Here is a 14,570-nt window from a genome sequence, read left to right as displayed (position 1 = left end):
ATGGAAAGTAACTTGTGGTTTACACTTGAGGAGTCGGACAGCATACAGCCCAGGGCTCCTGTGACCCGGCAACCTCTTCTCAGAGCTGCCAGCTGTGATTTTAGGGGGTGGAGGGTAGGGCTGCCCTTTCCACCCATCCCCCGGCCCTGGGGCAAATTCTCCCAACCTGACCTCTCCCCACCCTCACCGTCTCCTCTGCCTCCCTCTGCCCTCCTGCAGGCTCTCCTCGTGTGATGCCCTGGGGACCGCCCAGGCTCCAGGCAGCAGACTTGTCTCCCTCCCTCTCCGCTGCTTCTTCTCCTCTCTCTGTCTCTCTGCTCCTGTCTCTCTGGCTGTCTCTCTCTCGCTGTCCATCTCTGCCTCTGTCTCTCTTTCTGGCCAATCGTATTTCGAAGAGATTTGCTGCGGGGTCCCCAGGGGAGCAGGGTTGGATGGGGGAGCAGACGACAGTGCGTGGAGGAGGCCCTGGATCCATGTACGTGGGGGGGTGCCCTTGTTTATTCACAGTGCCCTTGGTTTTGGCTGAGGGGCAGGACTTCGGGGCAGACCATCGGGTGGCCCTCACCCCTGCCCACGGGCTCTCCAGGAGTAGGCATGTCCTGGTTCACCAGGGTACCCTGCTGGCCTCAGAGGGCCTCAGGCATCCAGGAGCTGGTTGGGGGCTAGGGCTGTGTCATCTGTGGGCACCTGTGCCCCTTGAGGCACACCAGGAGCCTGCAAGCCCATGAGTGGTCAGTAGAGCACGCAGGAGCCAGTCTCCCCACAGCCAGGGGCAAGCAGGAATGCCGGCAAGTCTGCAGCCAGCTTGGCAGAAACAGGGTCTTGTGATTCAGGCAGGGAGGGGGGCCTTTGCTCAGAGCTGCCCCCTCCCAGGGGACACACACAGGCAGGCAGGCAGCCCCCTGGCAGCAGCACCCCGTGTTGGCCAGGACCTGCCCCTTGCGTCCGCCCCTGCGCCCCCCTCTCTCGCTGACTCAGCTTCCCTGGAAAGGCTGCCTTCAGCTCCCCCCACCCCATCTGTTCTCACAGCCTCATCTGCTGGGGGCAGTCAGTTCAAGTTCAATCACGAGAAAGGCAGGACAGATGCCACAGGGGACATTTTCTTGGCAATCCCGGGAGAAAACAGGAATCTGAGCCCACGGGAAGAGCACAAGGGAAGAAGGCATCCACCCCTTAGCTGGGGTGGGAGCCTGGGGTCGATCGGGCTGCTCCCAAGGGCCACACCTGGCCCGGCCTCCGTGGTCCTGCCGCGGGCACTCATGCCGTGCGAACCCTAGGCTTCACGTGAGTTTGGGGTCACACTGGCCACCGCAACATTTCATGTGGGTTTGGCATCACACTGGCCATCGGCAAAGATGAGCTGAAAGTAAATCCAAAAGGAAACCACATCAGATACGCCTGTGCAGGAGGGAAGAGGCTTCACAGCAAATCGAGACCCATGACTGTCACCCCGCACCCCTGGCGTCTGAACATGCCCCTCGCACGTGTGTGGTCTGCGGTGGGGATGCAAGGTCGCTCTCCATACACTCACACGCCAGGGACAAAGGGGCTTTTGTTTCTCCATCCTGCTTGGGTCTTGCTCAAGAGCCCCCGCCCCTGGGCCCGGCCTCGGTCGCATCATCCCTGAACCAGTCCGGGAGGTTGAAGTTCACGCTGCAGGCGGCAGCTCCCTCTTCCACCCCCTCCTGGTGGTGGCGCGCCTGCAGGGGGAGCAGGGAGGTGGGGGTGACCCAGGGCTCTGGATGAGGTGACGGGGGTCCCGCCCCGGGGCGTTTCCCCGTGTCTCCGTGGGAGCCCTGGCTGCCGCCCACGTGCTCTGCCCTCTCCTCCACTGGCGGCTGCTGTCCGCACTTGCTTTACCCTCCGTGTCCTGGGCCTGGTCCCCTCTGCCTATGGGAGCCAGTGATGCCCTGGGGTGGCCAGGTCTGCGTGCCGAGGACTCCTGCTTACACAGTGAATGCTCAGTAATTCCCTGAAATGGCAAGTCCCAACCCACAGCCGCATGCTGACGCGCTGTCTGGACACTGGAGCTCTGTTAGGACAGACGTGCTCAAGGAGGCCGCAGCTGCCCCGGCCTGCGGCCCCTCGACGCCGCCCACCAGGCTGTCGACGCTGAGAGGAGGCCGTGGGACCAACACCAGTGTGCTCGCGCGTGGTGACCCGGCGCCGACTGGCACGGCACCCTCACGCCAGACACGTCCGGGGTGGCTTGGGAGGGGGCGGCCCCCAGAGCCCCCTGCCTCCCTGCTTCCAGCAGCCTGGGAACACGGGCTGGGGGCAGCGCTCAGAGCTGGATGAGGCCCAGACTCGCAGGGTACAGGGGTCTCTGGGAACCCCTCCATTTTCACAGATGGAGGGGCTGAAGCCGAGGGAAGTGCCGGTGGAGCAGGCCTGGACCACACCCACTGCGGACTCCGCAGGCCCGGCAGCATGTAGACCTCCACAGGTGTATCATTTACGTGCCATGAAACTCAGCCATCCCAAGTCCACAGTTTCATGATTGTGAGTGAACTCACAGATCTGTGAAACCGGAGTCACACTCCAGTTTTGGGGCATCTCCTTCACGGCCCAGAGCCAGGCCCAGCCCCATCCACCCTGGGCCTCCGGCATGGCACCCGGCTTGCTGTCTCCCGGCAGCACTGAGTGGACGGGAGGTGACGCATCCAAAACCCGGCTGGTGGTCAGACTGGCGTCTCGGGCCAGGACCGGAGTGGCCCCTGCAGCGGCCCCCTGCAGCTTGGGGGTCTGCAGTCTCCAGCCTGAAACTCAAGAAGGAAGGTGGCCGTGGGGAGGGGCGCGTGGAGCAGGGGGCCGCGCTCAGGAAGGCTGTAATAGCACAGCAGGAAGTCACACGCTCGGCCCTCCCCAGACACAAAAGCAGGCATCCATCTCCTGCGGGGCTGTTGAATTCTGCCAGGCAGCACAACAAATCTCAAACACCGCCACCAACGGGAAGAGAAAGGAAAATTATAGCGTGGGGCACGGCGACCTTTGTGCCAGGAAACATGCTGTCTGGATCGGAGGTGGGGCTCGGGGCTCATCACGCCCCCGCCAGCTGGGAGCCGGAGGCCCTGCAGCAGCCTCACCCCTGCAGGTGGCCCTGGCAGAGCCCCTCAGAGCCGCCCACACGAAGCAGAAGGGACGGGAGCCGGGAGTGGGGCCAGGGTGACGCACAGTGCCCGCGGGACCCCAGGGGAGCATCGGGGTGAAGGGTGAGCAGAGAGGCATCTCCCAGCTCTAATTGCAGACGCCTGCCTGCCTCCCCCTCCCCCGGCAGAGTTCACATCTTCCCAGGCCCCTGCCCTGAATGGGGGACCGCAGACGTCCTAGTCCAGCTGGAGGCGGCCGCGGCCATCCCGCCCGGTGAAGGTCTCGCTGGAGCAGAGGTGACCGCTCCTGGAAGCACTCTGAGTGCTTGCTCGTGACTGGTGTGCTGCTTGGCAGAACTCAACAGCCCTACAGGAGGTGGATGTCTGCTTCTGTGTTTGGGGAGGGCAGAGCATGTGACTGCCCACTGCGTTATTACAGCCTTCCTGACTGCGGTGCCCTCGGTGGAGCGAGCCGGACCCGTGGAGGCTGGTGCTGCCTGCCTGCCGGTCACTGCCTGTCCTGACACTGACCCCTAGGGTCACAGCAGTTCTAGCCTTGGCCAAGGAGGGCTCACCAGGCAAGACAGTCCTGAGAAATTCCTTCAGGATGCTTGGTCTGCATTTCTGTCAAGGAGACCTTAAGAATCAGAGACGGGACTTCCCTGTGGGCCAGGGGTTAAGACTCTGCTTGCACCACAGGGGGCGGAGGTTCCATCCCTGGTTGGGGAACCAAGTTCCCACCTGCCAAGCAGTGCAGCCCACAGAATAAGTAAACCAGCGAACACTGTTTTGTTAAAAAAAGATTCATGTATCTTCAACAAATAAAGAAAAACACAGGCTTCTCAACTGAACCTAAAGAATAACTAAATGGACAAATGTGTCTAGACCAAGTTAAGATTAGCAAAGAAATCTTCAAACTTTGATTATTGATTTGATGTTAAAGGGATGATCCCTTTTAAAAAGAGTCAGAGAAGAGTTTAAACATCTGTCACAGGGAAGGGAGGCGCTGGAGGCCCGTCCCCTCTCCTCCCGGGCTGCAGGGCAGGTGTTCTCTCTGGCACTGGGAGCCCGTCGTGCAGCGCTGCCTGCTCATCTTAGGTGCCAGTGACTAGGAGAAGCCATTCAGGTTTCCAGGGGAGTCACAGGCTTCTGCCTCCCCAGGGGTGGGCACGCCCACCTTAACCTGCACGTGGCTGTGACCTCTCCTTGCTTCGTGCCTCTTCAGGGCCCCTGGTGGGAAGGGAGAGTGGGTGGAGGGAGGTGAGTCCGTCCAGGAATCCTCGAGTTAAGTCTCTTGTGGGGGACCCAGTCAGACAGGATAGATGCTTGAAACAGGCCCTGGCTCCCAGAGAAAGTTCTGGGCTGAGAGCTGACACTTGGGAGGGCTCTGGGCCCATCAGATGTTCCTAAAAATGCAACAAGAGGAGACACAGGAGCAGCGTGGGTGACAAGGTTGGTTATACCCCCAGGTCTCAGAGGCAGGGCTGCAGGGCCCCGAGGGGACCACTGGGGGTCAGGAGAGAAAGGAGGGTGAAGAGGGACAGCACCCCTAAGCCTTGGCCCTTCTTGGCGTTTCTGCAGGAGACACGAGGCAGGGAGGGGTGACAGCCTCGGAGGGACTAGGGAGGACACCCCCGCAGGATTCGGGACACAGAGTGGCCCCTGCGTGCTTGGCGCCAGGCCTTGCAGCGATGCAGTCACAGGACCACTGCCCCCCAGGGTGCCCGCCAGAGACAGGACCTGTGAGTCTGGGTGGGTGGTCTGCTGGATGAGGCACCAGCCTGCCTGGGCCCTGAGCTGTTGGGACAGCCTGGCCGGCCCTGGGAGGGGGAGTCTCCCAGCCCAAAAGGTTTTAAGATGTCAAAACAGCACAGTGTACAGAAAATCAGAAACAGGAAGAGTGTGAGGGCCATCCCAGGAGAGAGGTGCTGAAGCTCAGGGAGGGCTAGGATGAGGAGGGAGGGAGTTTAGCCTCTGGTAGGGGGCTCCATGTCCCCACAGACACATGTCCCCACAGACACGTCACAGCCCCACAGTTGCGTCACGTCCCCACCAGAAGTGTCCCAGGTCGGGAGACACTGGAGGAGGCTCTGGAGCTCGGAACCCAGTCCTAACTTGTGCACATACTCCGCCCAGGGATGTCGGGGTGGCTAACTCACCGACTGGGCCTTGGCTTCCTTGTGTGTGAGGCGAGTGGGTTCAACAAGGCTCTCTCTGCAAGGCCTCTGACCATCATAACAAACCACACACGAGGACCACAAACTGAGGTGGATTCTCTCAGAGCAGTAGGTCTGAGCCAGAATGTCACAGGGTCGGTGCCTCAGGGAGGCCACAGAGACTCTGCCCATGCCCCTGGCACTCCAGGGGCTGCCCCCGCCCGTGGCGTTCTGTGGCATGTGGCTGCCGCACTCCTGTCTAAGCCTCCGTGGCGGCATCACCATCTCTGGTCTCTCAGTTCAGTTCAGTTCAGTCGCTCAGTCGTGTCTGACTCTTTTCGACCCCATGAATTGCAGCACGCCAGGCCTCCCTGTCCATCACCAACTCCCGGAGTTCACTCAGACTCATGTCCATCGAGTCAGTGATGCCATCCAGCCATCTCACCCTCGGTCGTCCTCTTTTCCTCCTGCCCCTAATCCCTCCCAGCATCAGAGTCTTTTCCAGTGAGTCAACTCTTCACAACTCTCTGGTCTCTACACCCTCCTAACTGTCTCCTCTGACCCGTGTCTCCCTGTGAGCAGGAGGGCACCCAAGGCAGGTCTAGACCCTCCTGACTTGTCTCTGGCCTGAGTCACCCTGTAAACAGGAGGACACCAGCAGAGGCTCACAGGAGGTCATGGTGAGGGACAGTGGCCAGGCACCCAACCAGCATTATCACACGCAGTACACGGACAGATTCCCTCACCTCTGAACTCAAGAATCGCAGGCCCGTCTCGGACTGGGCAGCATCTTAACAAACCCAGAAAGTCAGGTCCCGAGAGGATAGTCACATGTGTCCTTCAGCTCCTCCACAGGACATGCAGAGAACATGCAGAGAACCAGTGCCCAGTCCATAAAGGGCGCCCAGCCCCCGAGTCGTCAGTGTGACATAAGAAAGTGGTGGGATTTTAGACTTCCAACACCAGCCTCACTAATTCTCCAAGAACGCTCCAAAGCCCTGGGGAAAGGACTGCGCGTATTTCCATGGCCGCTCCATCCGCTAACTCAATGCCGCCCCGCCCTCACCTGCCCCATCTCTCACAGACCACAGCTCTTTCATGATGGAAGGACTTCCTTTTACTGTACCTTGGTTGCCCAGTTTGAGCTTGGCTCCATTTGAATGTCTTCATAAGAACATGAAAGATGAGGCTGCATCAGCAACCCAGGATGGACAGGGAGGCTTCGTGGGAGTTGCTGGGTTCTAGTTTCTCCCTTGTCAATCAGCCCTGAAAGCCACAACCTTCCCGGGAGTCCTTTCAGAGCACTCAGCAGCCAATGGGGGGTGGGCATTCTGCGCCTCTGCCACTGATGGGACCTTTGTCCAGCTGTGACCACTCCACAATTCAACTTCACATCTTCAAAACTCAGACTTAACACAACTGCTGTGAGATCCAACTGCTTGAGATTTCATCAATGCCCGTGCCTGTTGCCCGCTTCGGGGAGCAGTGATCACTAAGCTCACCTGAGACTCCGACAGCATTGTTAACTGGCTGTACCCCAAATCAAAATGATTTCGGTGTTAAAACAAAATAAAAATTAAAAAGTCAAAGAAGCAAACAAACAAAGGATGCTCCCAGGACAGAGCAGGGGCGAGAGCGCGGCCCTGAGCCCTGTAGACCCGGGGTGGCGGGGCGGGGCCGGCCGCGGTCCCGGTGGGGTGGGGGCGAGCTCTGGCCTGGGGTCCTCGCTGCTGACCGCCAGGGCCTCTGCGTCCCCTCCGCTGGAGACAGAGAATGTCTGTCTTCCATGCTTCTCTGTCTTCCATCTTTGTCTTTTCATCCCACTCTCTAGAACATTTCCTCAACTTTCTGTCCACAGATTTCTGCTGTGTTTTGTCATTTTGCCTCACAGCTTGACGAGCTTGCTTCCCCTTCCCAGGGGCAGCCCCTGCCCGCAGCCCCGCGTCCCCTGCCCCCCGCCCGCAGCTCCCTTTTGTTTCACACTCCGGCCTCCGCCACCCCCCAGAGGCAGCTTCTTCAGGACTTCCCTCCCAGGCCCTCTGCGGTCTCTGCTTCCCTGGGGCCGAGTCTTGTCTTCTGGATCTTCTCCTTCGCATAGCAGGCTTTCTGAAATGCATGAGCAGACAATCCAGGACAAAGGGCGTTTGGAAGACTGGAGCAGAGGATGTGCTAGCCCGGGGCAAGGGTCTGGCCGGCTGATGCCAGGCTGTGGGTGGTGGGGACCGGGGGCGTGGGGACACCAAGAGCCGCATGAGCTCTGCAGGCCTCCGGCTGACTCAGTAAATACCAAGTGCCAGGTTCTGTGCCCTAAACAGTTCATTCCTTCACAGGAAGAAAGCTGTCCCTCTCTTTTGGCTTGGGGAGATGAAAACCTGCCTGATGAGAGTTCTGAGTCCTGGGGTGAGGGCGGGTCTGGGGATGTGGACCGCTGGCCGTGGAAGAGCAAGACCCCTTCGCTCAACCCACCTCTCTCCACGCCAGGCTCGGGCTGTTCTAGAAGCAGTGGCCCCGCCCTGCCCTGCCCTCCCGGGCTGTCGCCTGCTGGCACCTGCTTTATTGCTATGAGCTCATTTCCCTCCCTGTACTGGTGCTGGGGTTGGGGCAGGGGGGCAGGGCACCTGGGGGAGGGCTGGCTTTGTCCAGCGTGCCCACGCCTTCCTCCGGGCCCAGCTGGGCATCGGGAGCATCGAGGGGAGCATTTTAGGATTCTCACTCAGGTGGAAGAAGTCTGCCCTGCCCCCTGGAGGAGGTAGGAGCCTGTCTCACCCTCGGGCAGGCTGGTGCAGTGCTGCAGGGCCACCTGGGCCGGGCTCCTCTCAGGGGCTGAGACCCCTACAGGGGCACAGGGCGTGCTCTACAGCCTTGCCAAGACTGGGGTCCCAGTCCAACCAAGGCCTGGCAGTGAGGGTCAGCCCTGGGCCTCGCTGTCCTCGTGGAGTGGACGGTAGATACGAGGTGTAGTGCTGGCTCCTGGCAGTCTCCAGACCAGTGCTTGCTGACTGACCAGGTGAGCGAAGCTCTGGTGCGTGGAGCTGAGTCAGAAGGAGCGTGATGGGGCGCCTGTTGCTTCTGCAGCTGGTTTAAACAGGTTACCTTCAGAACCTGGGAGGTAGCCTAGCAGATACCCCGGAGTTGGCTGTTACCCTGGATAGTCAGTGGGCTGGGAAAGAGACTGCTTGGGGTCATAAACATGAACTTAATGGGCTTTAAGTGAGCCTTGGGGATCACAGGGAAGCAAAGGGGGCCACAGCCAGGGCTGTCAGGAGGGACTCTCAGCGCCCAGTGCCTGCCTGGCCTGCCGCTGTCCCAGGGCTCTGCGCAGGCCACCCCTCCTCACTCCTCCCTAGGAGGGGAACTCCGGCCACCGGCTTCTGGCTGGGAACCGAGGCCCAAGAGGAGAAGGTGCTGTCCCAGGAGCCAGGGCAGAGGGGCAGACCCAGATGTGGATGCAGGCCTCTGAACCAAGCCCAAGCTCCCAGCCACGGGACTGCATGATTGGCGGGACTCTGCTCCAGCCAGGGCCCCTCCCCCCCCTGGGGAACAGGTGTTCAGAGCAGCCCCTTCCAGCTCCACGGCCCCAGGGAGGCCCTCGCGGGCATTCAGTGTGGGAGCCTGTGTGGGGACCTGAGGCCCGATCACAGGCAGCAGTGTAGCTTCACCCACCTGCCGCAGAGCCTGCCAGACCCCTGGCTCCAGCCCTGCCGCGCATCCTGTATTCACCCACAGCCCAAATCAGCCACGTCACTGCGGTCCAACTCAAGTGCGGCTCTGATGGGGCCTCGGGCTTCCCTGAGGGCTCAGACGGTAGAGAATCCACCTACAGTGCAGGAGACCTGGGTTCGGTCCCCGGGTCAGGAAGATTCCCTGGAGGAGGGCAAGGCACGCCACTCCAGTGTTCTTGCCTGGAGAAGCCCGTGGACAGAGGAGCTGGCGGGCTACAGTCCCTGGGGTCGCAAGAGTCGGACACGACTGAGTGAGTAAGCACACAGCACAGGGCCTCACTGTGGGCCCTTCACTGCCCCCATCAGCACAGGCTCTGTGTGAAAGTCCCCAGCCCTGCATCAGACTCCCTGCCATGGCCATTCCTGAGAAGGGGACACCGCAGCTCTGTGACCCCGGGGCCCTCACCTGCCCCAACTCACCGTCACCTGCAGACCTGCTCCCAGCAGCGTCCAGAGTGCGGTGCTGGGACCACGAGAGCTGGCAACTCAGCCCTGTTGCTGCCTGCCGAGAAGCCTCCCCGTGCTGAGATGAGCCCTGAGGGCCAGCTGAGCCTGGCGCCTGGACTCCGAAGACTCCATCAGTGATGGCCACCACTGTGTCATTCCTGAGGGCCTGCGCCTGCTGCAGAGGGTCCTGTGGCCCCGGGCCAGCTCCTCCTGCCAGCAGGAATGTGCTGCAGGACTGTGTGCGCCTGGCACCCCTGCTCCTGCCAGGGGAGCGGCTGGGATCCAGGCGGCCTGGCCTGCTGTCGTCCCCTAGCCCCCAACCCCGGCTCCCAGGAACGGCCGTCCTTGAACCGGGCCTGCTGGCGGGGTAATCGCTTCCAGAAGGCTGGATGTTTGGTTGCTGGCTGGACGTAGGGCACTGTGCCTTGCCATCAATGGAATACGTTTCCCATGTTGAGGGGAGGAAGGGCCTTTCTTCTGAAGTTAAAAGGAGGCAGAAAGTTGCTTTTGTGATGGTCTCTGAGAGAAGCTGGAAAGTGCCCAGGGCAGAGAGCCGGAGGCCTGGATTGGGGGTCACCCAGCCTTGGTCCCAGCCCTCCGCCAAGCGTGGCAGGGCCCTGGGGCCCGAGGTGGTAGGGGGCTGGGGTCGTGGGGCCGGGTGGTGCCCAATCATCCGTGCAGGCGCTGGGCCCGGGGTTTCCCAGAGCTGGCCAGCTGAGCCTTCATAGCTGCCATGGCACAGGGTGAGTCCTCTGCGTTACGTTTGAGTAGGAGGGGGCTCAAGACAGGCCCAGCCGGGTCTGACCTGGCACGGCCGGCCCTCCTGGAGGACCACAGGCCTCGCCCTGGATGCACAGAGTCTAGGTTTAGCTAGGACGGCTGGGCGGAGGCCCCCAGGAGGCTCTTTACTGGAAACGTGATGCTCCCCTTGGACAGTGACCTTGGCTGGCCTGCAGGCGCCCCTTTCTTGGGGCCCTTGCCCTGCACCCTCACAGGCTTTCGGCCAAGTCCACAGGAGAGGCGGACAAGCTGGCTGGGCCCTGCCCTCAACTGCAGCCCCAGCAGCCCTGCTGTCCGGCCTCGCAGCCTCTTTCTCTGTCTGGTCCTGAGGCCGCAGGAGACCATGGCAGAATCTACAGAGCCCTGCTTCTGGGAGGAGGGCATTGTTTGGATGTAAATGCGACCCTCTTGGTCTCATCTCTCGCCGAGAAGAGCAGGGACATCTACCGTGGGGGTTCCTCCCGGGACTAGAGGAGGCCTGGATCCTCTACCTGAGCTGGACACAGGGCCCAGGGGAGCGGGGCATAGGGCAGAGTGTGGAGCCTGGGGGCATGGGTGAACCCAGGTTGAATGCACGCGGGCAGTCCAGCCAAGGCTCTGGTACGAAAGAGCCCGGGGGCATGGCCCAGAGTGAGGCAACAGGTGGAACCAGGGTGGTGCGGACTCTGATGAGAACCGGAGAAGAACCGACGGTGTTCACAAAGGCTGGCGTTTCCCAGCACACATTTCTACATCTTTTTCACACGCCGGAAGTAACTCACTTGCCAAAATTTGAGTCATTCTTCACTTTCTTACATGTCGCTCCAATCCATCAACACATTAAAATAGCTGTGCCTTCAGAATACACTCAGGATCCTCCCAGGCGAGGTGGAGCTGTGAATCAAGGGTCTGTGAAGGGCGGAGCTGGCCATGAGCTTTACACGCGAGTTCTCGTGGAAGCCAGCTGAAGCAGGCGTGGTGACTGGGAGGCGGGGCGCTGTCGGCCTCCGAGCGTCGGGGACGCCGAGGCCCGGGAGGGGCTCCTGCTGCTCGGACAGGAGCAGGACCCCTGTCCGATCTCCTGCGGGGTCAGGCGGGCAGGGGCGGGGCCAGCCCCCTGGGAGCGGTGGCGGCCGGCAGGAAGGACAGGGAGGGTGGGCTCAGGCAGGACTCTGCTGGCGGAGTTCTTGCTTCAGCAGGGAACTCGATCCCACAGGTCCCCTGCCTCTGAAACGCCGCAGGATCTTCCCGGGCCTGCTGGGGACAGACCCCGTGTCCCTGCCTCTTGTCTGCAGAGAAGCTTTAAGCCCTCCTGAGTTCCAGAGAGCAGGCTGAGTCAGAGAAGTGAGGAAATGTGGAGACACGGAAAGCAGTCAAGCAACACATGAGCGTGAGCTTCGCTGCTCAGTCGTGCCCGGCTCTGCGACCCCGTGGACTGCAGCCCGCCAGGCTCCTCTGTCCATGGGGGTTCTCCAGGCAAGAATACTGGAGTGGGTTGCCATTTCCTCCTCCAGGGGGTCTTCCTGACCCAGGAATTGAACCCAGGTCTCCCACATTGCAGGTGGATTCTTTACCAACTGAGCCACCAGGGAAGCCCAAGAATACTGGACGAGGCAGCCTGTCCCTCCTCCAGCGGATCTTCCCGACCCAGGAGTTGAGCTGGGGTCTCCTGCACTGCAGGCGGATTCTTCACCAGCTGAGCTACCAGGGAAGCCCGCTGTCACCTAAGAGTGGCCCTAAAGCCAACGACCGTCGTCTTTACAAGAAAAGAGAAAGATTTGGATATAGAGACGAAGAGCGCACGCCAAGAAAAAATCTGGGTGAAGACAGAAGCAGAGACTGGAGTGATGCGGCTACAAGGCAAGACCCACCAACTGTCACAGGCTGCCCCGGAAGCTGGAAAGAGGCCTGAAATGAACTCATCTTTGGAACCTACAGAAGGAACCAGGCCTGCTGACACCTTGACTTTGGACATCTGGCCTCCAGAATGGGAGAGAGTGAGTGTCTGCTGCTGTAAGCCTCTCCACGTGCACACCCCGGTGCCCTAGGGAACCAGCACGCATGCGGTGTGATGAGGGCCGAGGGGTCTGCTGCAGACAGCAGTGCTTAAAGGCTCAGGCTTCCGTCGCTTCGCCATTTTTGAGAAAATTTCAATATTGCATTTATTATTTACTAATTTTATAAAATTGCAGTGAATCGTTTCAGTACAACAAGCTTCTAAAGGTGCAGACTTCGTGAAAACCTCTACTTCATGATTTTCCTCAATAAAGACAAGCATGTGAACTGCATGTAACATTCACCGACATGCACCACTAACCAGGGGCCATGGTGAATGAATTCAGGAAAACCTCGAGGCACAGAGCTGCTGAAACGGTTTTAGCAGCTACTTTGAAAGGTGCGTTGTAACTCGTATAAAACCGTGAGCCAAAGTCACAGGTGGTTACAGCAGACACAGGTGGGTTTCCATACCCTCTGTGGAGCATGACTTTTCATTTAGATCAACGATCTTTTCCTAAATTAATTTTGCTCATTTTTATTCCTAAGCTTCCTTGGGCATCTGTGGAAATTTCCTGTGTGAGTCCCATTAGCAGAAGAACTCACAAACAGTTAAGAGATGCCGGCTTTCAACTCTCTGATCCGTGTCGTCAGATGCTCTGAACAGAAAACCGACTCACCAAATGCTAGGAAATGATTCCATTTTTCAAGAATTTAATCTATGGACTCAAAGCCTTGGGAAATTCATCCATTTGAAAGGGACACATCTGATAATAGTGTTAGTGTAATTTAGTCAAAAATGGCAACATTAAAATAAAGTGAGGGCTTCCCTGCTGGTCCAATGATCAAGAATCCACCTCGTGCAATATAGGGGACACAAGTTCAACCCCTGGTCCGGGAAGATCCCACATACTTTGGGGACACTAAGCCCGTTCCCCACAACTACTGAGCTGTGCTCTGGAAGCCCATGAGCCACAACCACTGAGACCCGTGCACAGAGCCTGCACCCCACAACAAGAGAAGGCACGGCAGTGAGGCCAGAGCACCGCAGCGGGGGAGCGGCCCCTGCTCGCTGCACCTAGAGAAAGCCCGTGCATAGCAACAGGTGCCCAGCACAGCCGAAGATAACAATGGATTAATTTTAAAAATAAAGTTAGTGTTTTTGTAGTGACAATACAGAGTTTGTTGGTAGAATGAGGTTCTTGTTAAATGGAAGAGCTTAAGGATAGAAAGTGGGGATTGCTTAGGGTACAAACATAATTCATGATTTTTCCCGACACCCTGACCATCTAGGGCTTCCCTGGTAGCTCAGCTGGTAAAGAATTTGTCTGAAATGCGAGAGACTCTGGTTCAGTTCCTGGGTCAGGAAGATACCCTGGAGAAGGGAAAGGCTACCTACTCCAGTATTCTTGCCTAGAAACTACCATGGACAGAGGAGCCTGGTGGGCAATAGTCCATGGGGTCGTAAAAAGTCAGACACAAGTGAGTGACCTTCACTTTTCATGATAGTCTACCAAACTATCTGAAGCTACAACCCGCACATTTCACAATATTATGAAACATATATTTATTTACACACACACACACACAGAGCTGGGATAACTGAAGTATAATTTTTTTGTGATTAAGCTAATGTTGGAAACAAATGTTGGCAAATATAATGGCAGTAGTTTTTTTCTCATTGTTATCTGTTATGAATTTAATTTGAGTAATATCTGAGTTCTGCAGGACCTAGATGTCCTACAATGATATTACTGATCCTTTCTGTTTTTCCATATTTCTTTATCGACAGTATGAACTGAATGGAGTGTCAAAGAACTTTGACTTTTGAAGATTTTGGCAAGTATAATTATTCAAAACAAAACCTTAAACAAAAAGCATTAAAAATGAGCTAAAGAAAAAGAGAGCTTAGTTTCAATCACGAAACTAAATAGTAAATAAATCAAAATTAATAAATACTAGCTACTATTGCTTGAATACTTCGGCCAATCAGTATCAGTTAGTATCAGTTCAGTCGCTCAGTCGTGCCCGACTCTTGGCGACCCCATGGACTGCAGCACGCCAGGCCTCCCTGTCTATCACCATCTCCCAGAGTTCATTCAGACTCATGTCCATCGAGTCTGTGATGCCATCCAGCCATCTCATCCTCGGTCGTCCCCTTCTCCTCCTGCCCCCAATCCCTCCCAGCATCAGAGTTTTTTCCAATGAGTCAACTCTTCACATGAGGTGACCAAAGTACTGGAGTTTCAGCTTTAGCATCATTCCTTCCAAAGAAATCCCAGGGCTGATCTTCAGAATGGACTGGTTGGATCTCCTTGCAGTCCAAGGGACTCTCAAGAGTCTTCTCCAACACCACAGTTCAAAAGCATCAATTCTTCAGTGCTCAGCCTTCTTCACAGTCC

At 58.1% G+C, this 14,570-nt stretch overlaps 1 long non-coding RNA gene across 1 annotated transcript; it reads right to left on the bottom strand.

Moving 5' to 3' along the window:
* Positions 1-1,084: 1,084 nt before the first annotated feature.
* On the bottom strand, positions 1,085-7,378 carry LOC121817241 (uncharacterized). Its single transcript, XR_006057066.2, has 2 exons — positions 6,372-7,378; positions 1,085-1,360 (listed from the first exon to the last, which is right to left on the bottom strand). It is a non-coding gene; the product is annotated as an uncharacterized LOC121817241 (long non-coding RNA).
* Positions 7,379-14,570: the final 7,192 nt, after the last annotated feature.

Source organism: Ovis aries, chromosome 1 (assembly GCF_016772045.2).
Source record: "Ovis aries strain OAR_USU_Benz2616 breed Rambouillet chromosome 1, ARS-UI_Ramb_v3.0, whole genome shotgun sequence".
In the NCBI taxonomy this organism is placed as follows: domain Eukaryota; kingdom Metazoa; phylum Chordata; class Mammalia; order Artiodactyla; family Bovidae; genus Ovis; species Ovis aries.
Note: the sequence above shows the minus strand (reverse complement) of the source record. Positions and strands in the feature narration are given on the sequence as shown.